The sequence below is a fragment of the Lactuca saligna genome, chromosome 4, assembly GCF_052625555.1.
Source record: "Lactuca saligna cultivar CGN05327 chromosome 4, ASM5262555v1, whole genome shotgun sequence".
NCBI classification, from domain to species: Eukaryota; Viridiplantae; Streptophyta; class Magnoliopsida; order Asterales; family Asteraceae; genus Lactuca; species Lactuca saligna.
This window is the reverse complement of record NC_136420.1, coordinates 143,968,508-143,975,588: the sequence shown is the minus strand read 5'-3', so window position 1 is coordinate 143,975,588 and position 7,081 is coordinate 143,968,508.

Here is a 7,081-nt window from a genome sequence, read left to right as displayed (position 1 = left end):
CCTGCACTCGGCGAGTCGAGTCAACATAGACTGTTGACTCTGATTGTGGACTTTGACTTGGACCAAGGGGTTGACCAATTGAATTATGTGGGTTTCTGGGATTGGGAGATTTATGAAAAAGGTCGTGTGGTACTTTTAGGTGGTGAAGTTCGTGTTGGACCCGGGAGTTGAGCTTTCTTATTTCCGATGACAGTTGTGAGGTGAGTTATCCTCACTATACTAAGGGGTCTAAGGCACCAAGGCTGGCCCATTGGATTTGATATCCTAGTAGTTATTGTTATGTTGAGTTTGAGTTAGTAATGCATGCCAGTTGATGTGCTAGTCGGGTAGATTTGTAGGACTGCCTGTGATACCGATTGATTACCTGTATGTGCATTTATCTGTTACATGTCGACATGTTATGTGGGGTGGGTTGAGGTTGTACTGCTCCGTGCGGTAGCCAACAAACCCGAGAGCATTCCAGATACGAGCTGAGGGCCCGGTAGGCATTCCAGACTCGTACTGAGGGCTCGATGGCATTCCAAATATAAGTTGAGGGCCCGGTAGGCATTCCAGACTCATACTGAGGGCCCAGGGGTAGTCCAGCTTGTAAAGTTGTGGACCCAGTGCATGCTATTGTGTTTTGATTGATATGATATGCTAATGTTGATATTGCTATGTGAACTGTATGTGTATCGGTATTTTGGGGGTAACTCACTAAGCTCTCGGGCTTACAGTTTCAGCTTATTGTTTCAGGTACCTCAGGGGATCGCGGCAAGGCGAAGGCATGATCGTACAGCTCCTCCTATTGTGTTATTTTTCTGGGAAAAACTCTGATATAAATGTATTTTGAAAACAAAGTTGTAATGTTTTGATGAATTCAATGTGTTTTTGAAAATTTAAATTTGGCTTAAATCTTGAGTGTTACACAAAAACTGAATCCATCACCTCTGAGAGTTTATAAAATGAGTCTACTTTGTTCCTAATTTTTATTATGATTTTAAGTGGTCTCAAACTAGTGTGAAAATGAACATCTTCACAGACTGGTCCGAAATCACTTCTGAAATGACAGGCAATTTTATAAAAATCTCCATAAATTGTAGAAAAATCGTATGAATGCATGCGAGTAGTCCTTAGAAAGGTATAAACTTGAAATATTTTCATATTGTACAGTTTTGAAAGATATTAAGTTTAAGATGGTCAAAACAGTCCGTGAACAGGACTCAACTTTTCTGTAGAAAGCTGTCATTTAAATTTAAGTTATGTTTAGTGTTCTAACTTGTATCCCCCCCCCCCCCCTAAAACTTGAAGAAAACATGAAAATGTAGGGGTATGAACTCACCTTATGTGAATACTTGAAGAATGGAAGGTTAAAGATGAAGAACTTTTGGGTGTTGGTTTGATGCTCCAAAACAGCCACTGTTTTGGCTATGTTGCTGTCACGAAAACTTCACAACAAAAGAGTAAGAAAAAGGGTAGTTTACTCACTGTTTTGAATCTATAATTTTGAGTAGCCTAACAACTAACTCCCAGGGGTATTTGGTGGTAAAAATATCAAGCAAAAAGAAGGTGTAGATGGGTGAAATGGTGGTTGAAACACAAAAGGGAGAGCAACCCTTTAGTTCATGGTTTTGATGGCTTAGGAAGGAAATTCTTGTGCTTGAAAATGAGATGAAGGTTGAGAGTAATTCCCTGGAGCATTGGTTGGTCACATGAGGGTAAAACGAAGAGGAAATTTCGTGGATATGAAGGAGGAAAGAGTGGAAGAGGATAAGGGGACAAAACATAGACTAGCTTGTGATGGGATGTAAGTTTAAGTGATGTGATCTTGTCTAGCCACTTGCATGGGTGGTTGCTTAGAGATAGAGTTAGTTAACTAACTAACTACTAGTTATTTAGTTAGTTAGGAGTTCTAGTTAAGGAGAGGGAAGGTCTTAATCTCGAAAATTAGAAGAGGGATTAATAAGCCTTCTTAGTAAAATATCTTAAGTGATTAAACACTTATTAGTTAAGTTGGCACATATCTCCACCAATTCTCTTAGCTTAATTGATTTAGAAATCATATTCCTTACATGAAATCACTTAAATCATGACCCATTACTAGTCATTCACTAGATAATAATACATATGTACAAATACATACATGTATACTTAGTATAAAATAACAATGTAGTTTTTGTGTATTTGAACTTTAATGTTTATGTTTTATTCTTTTTATTCAAAAACACTTAAATACATTCTAATTATACCTTATAATAATTCATTTTATATTTTTATTTATTTAAATATAAAATTTATTGACCAATGTATAATTTCGTGACATTTAACCGGTTAACCATATCGTTAAACACGTTTTGTCACTTTAGTTCGTATATTTGTCAAATTTAGATCCTTCACATCTATTAAGCAAACGTTTTACATAGAACCTAACTTACTTATCAACTAGAGACATGTTGATACAAAAATTAAGTTTGTTGCATTTAAATGATGTTATATGCTAATTTCACAAATCGGTGATGGTTCGTAGTCATACATCATAACGAAATTTATCAATAGTTACTTGTTTTATATTTCACAATAACTTATTTAAATAAAAGAGGTTAAATTCCTTCAACCATTCTTGATAAAATACTCATATTGCTTAATAATCAAAACATAGCATCGCACGATCGTTCCTATTTTTACCAATTGTTACAAACCCCATCTCCATTCTTGATGCCTGCCCTATCTCCTAAGATCTGGTGGGGGATATTTAACATCCGTTTAATATTCAAGATCATGGGATATGTCCAATCAAGGCAAAGGAATTCAGGCAACTTGAGTACATGATCTCAAGTGTACCAATTGTTATTTAACCAATACTAGAGGTGTCACCTGTTAGCTATAAGGGTTCAAGATTTGCACCCTCGATATGTGATATTGAAGTTCCAAAGAGGTTTCAGACGCCCAACATGAAGATGTATGATGGAACCATGAATCATGAAGAACATATAGCCCAATACAGAGAACACATGAATATAGTTCCAATCCTTCAACATCTTAAGAAGGCTTGTATGTGCATGGGTTTTGGTTTAACCATGACATGATCCACACTAAATTGGCTCCTAAATATTCATCCTTACCAGATAACTTCTTTATCGCATCTAATTAACTCATTTAACAATAAACTTTCTTGTAGTAGGACTTTTGAAAACTAGCAAGTGACGTTTATAGAGTAACCTAAGGCAATGATGAATCCTTGAGGGATTATGTTAGTGTGTATGAGAAATAAGCATTAGATATTTCACACCCAGATGTTACAACAAACATAGAAGCTTTCAAGATGGGACTAATGAAAGATTCCTCATTCTACAAGGATCTTATCATGACCCCATGCAAGAAACTAGATGAAATCAGGAATAGAGCACTAAGATTTATCATGCTTGAATAGGAAAAGAAGCTCTACAAGAACACAAACATATCCCATGACCATCCGAACACAAAGAATGAATCTTCTTCCTAAAAATCCTATAGAGCTAAACCTTACTCAATACTTGAGAATCATAGGGTTAATGCTCCGGAAGACAAAGAGGGAAATGAGGATTATCCTAAGATATCTTACTATTATTTTTCTGTTAAAATTTAAGGTATGCTATGTGCAATGCAAGATCTTGGGGATAATGCAAGATGGCCCAAAAAGAATGACAAAACCCCATGATGGAAAAAAAATCCAAGTGGTGTGCTTATCACGATGACTTTGGACATCTTACCGAAGATTGTTTCACCCTCAGGAAGGAGATTAGTTACTTGTCGAGCAAAGGACATTAAAAGGAACTCTTGGGAAAAAGTAAGGATATGAATAGCCAAAAATCCCAAGATCCTGAAGTTATTCGGCAAAGACCTAAATACAAATATTACTAAGTTTTAGTATTCATTTGTATTCATAAGGTTATATTAACTATTTCCAATATTCTTCATTAATCCCAAAGAATATCAGGTTCCATCAAATAAGGAATGACCAGGTAAGATCATACTAGAGGCAAGATCTGTTTGGTATATAAATATATTGTTTGGAAAATCCACTTTACACACCTCACTAAGATCTTGCCTAAACACCACACCTGTAAGTAGACCAATCAGTATTATAACTGGAATACTGATAAATCTTATTTATAGGTTCATAACAAAAATAATGAACACAATATAAGTTACACTTAACAAGTGTAGTAAGTGCAACTTACCTTACAGGGCTGACTAGAGAAAACTCATAAATTTCCCGAACGTAACTTCAATGTTTAATCCTTCCTTTATTGGGTCTTTCCAACATTAGAACATCTCACTAAGATGATCCAAAATGAGGTATCGAAACCTGAGAGTGAGAGAATAGTTTAGAGCAAGGTGTGAATTGAAAGATGAGGTATCGAAGCTATTTATAGCAAAAATCTCGAAAAGCACGTCGGTTCCTACTTGGCCTCATCTGATTTTGCCACGTCACTCAGGTGGTTGTTAGGGTCTTTGGCTCTCCTGTTGCCATGTGGCAACTTGTAGAGCTGCCAGCTACCATGTATTTTCTCATTTTCTTCGATAAATAGTATATTTCACATACGAGCTCCGTTTTCTACATTCTTTATATCCACGATTTTGTAATTTGATGTACTACAACTTTCCTTTAGATCTTAACAATTAAATCTCAATCTATCTTTATTTTATATATTATAAGCAGACTGGATGCTTTATATCTTTGAAAAATCTTAACTTATTCATATGGTGTCAGGTTGTGGCGGTCTTTACATCTATGGTTTCGTAATTTCGTGAACTACAACTTTCATCAAGACTACTATAGCTAAAAGTAATCTATTTTCACTTTGATATTTATAAGGAATATACAGTGAAATGATCTTACAAAATTCATAACTTCTTTATATGACATCAAATTTTTTGCATTATTTATACTCACAAGTTCGTATTTACAACCACTACAACTTTAACACAATTTTTTGCATTCTTTATACTCATATGGATTATTTATTCTAAAAATATTTAAATTATAAATGTTATTTAACACAATTTGTTATTTTTATAATAGGATTCTATACAAATATTATATAACCATAATATTTATCCATATAACATGTACATAATAAATATACAAATAACATAAACACATATTATGTAAGAACAATTCTTATTTATTTTTTTATAAGAAAACTTACATTATTAACTAACGTAAATAAGAACACTTCGACGTAATGCTTAAAAAACGTGGGCGGTACAATTCTCACTCACTTAGGATGATTTCGTATCAGAATCATACATCAACAAAAAATTATGGATATCGACTCCTCATATCACTTTCTATTTCCCAAGTAAGGTTTAGCCTTACAGTATGCGTCTATCGCACCAGTACTAAATCAATCATATTGTCACAACTTCTTTGTTTTATGATCAATAATCTCTTCAGGTTCTTCAATTAATCTTTTGTTTTCATCGACTCTTAATTTTGAAAGTGTGATCATATCGGGTTCTCCTCCCAATCACTTCCTCAAGTAACATCCATGAAAGGTGTTATGAATATATTCTAGTTTAACTGGCAGCTCAATCTTGTATGCTTGATTCCCTATCTTTTGAAGTATTTTGAATTGCCTAATAAAACGCATACTTAGTTTCCTACATTTACCAAATCTGATAAGTCCCTTCCATGGAGAGAATTTAAGCAACACCTGATCACTAACCTCAAATGTTATAAGTTGACGCCTCGGATCTACATAACTTTTCTGACGACTTTGAGCAACTAACATTCTTTATCAGATGATTTTCACTTTTCAACGGTTTGTTGAACAATTTCAGGCCCCACAAAGTCCTTTTCTTCGGCTTCTAACCAGTAAGAACGTATACGACAATTTCTTCTGTAAAATGCTTCATAAGGAGACATCCTGATGCTTGAGTAATAACTATTGTTGTAGGCAAATTCTACTAATGGTAAGTGGTCATCCTGACTATCAACGAACTCTCAGCACATCACCACACCATATCTTCCAATGTTTGGATAGTTCTTTCACTCTGTCCGTCGGTTTGTGGATGATACACATTGCTTAAACACAATTTCGTACCCATCTCTTCATGCATACTCTTCTAGAATCTAGAAGTGAAATCGACCGTTTTTGTCTGATACAATCAATAAGGGTACACCATGAATTTTGACAATCTCTTTTGCATAGGTTTCTGCTAACTTTTCCATAGATCATGTCTATCGTGCGGCTAAAATGTTCGCACTCTTCGTCAACCGGTTTGTTATAATCGAGTTCATGTCGTGACTTTTTCTTGTCTTCGACAACTTGGTTGTAAAATTCATGATAATGTCATCCCACTTACCCATGAGTACCGGTAAAAGTTCTAAATTTCTATATGGCTTCTGATGTTGTGCTTTAACCCTTGAACATAGGGTTGTCATGATGTTAGCATATATTATATTGACCCCTTTTATGGCTCTATTTGTAAATTCAATAAAGGAAAGGGAATGAAAATATTGGCAGGAAGAAAGGGAGGGGAAGGAAAATTTTCTTTATTCCTTGTTCCCGGGTTCGGAGGAAATGAGAGGAAAATTTTAACTTTTTGTGTTCCTGAGTTAGGAGGGAAAAGAAAATAAGCTTAAAGATTTTATTTTCCCTCACTTTCCTTCCATTAATGAAACTCGGGAACACGGTTTCCTTTCAACATCCCTCACTTTCTCTCCATTTTATCCATATGCATCCTTAAATAAAACTCAGGAACAAGGCGTAAAGGAAATTCATTAGTCACCAACAAGAACATCATCATTAGTCAAGAACATACCCATCTTCATCGATCGAGATTGAAAGACCTGGAAAAAAATGAGTCTAAGATTTTCCCCTAAAATTTTAATCTTGGCAGAAACCTAAACCTTACTAAACTTATAATATCTGGTATAATGGTAATTTTTAAATACGATAAAAGAGTTCAATGATAAATCACATAAAAAAATCTTCATTGACTTAATATATAGGGATAATGACTTAGGAGGGTAATTAGGTTTCTAGTATGTCTGTATTATGTCACTAAGGTTTTTTTTGTGCGTATTAGACCAATATGAGTGTTATTACCGTTT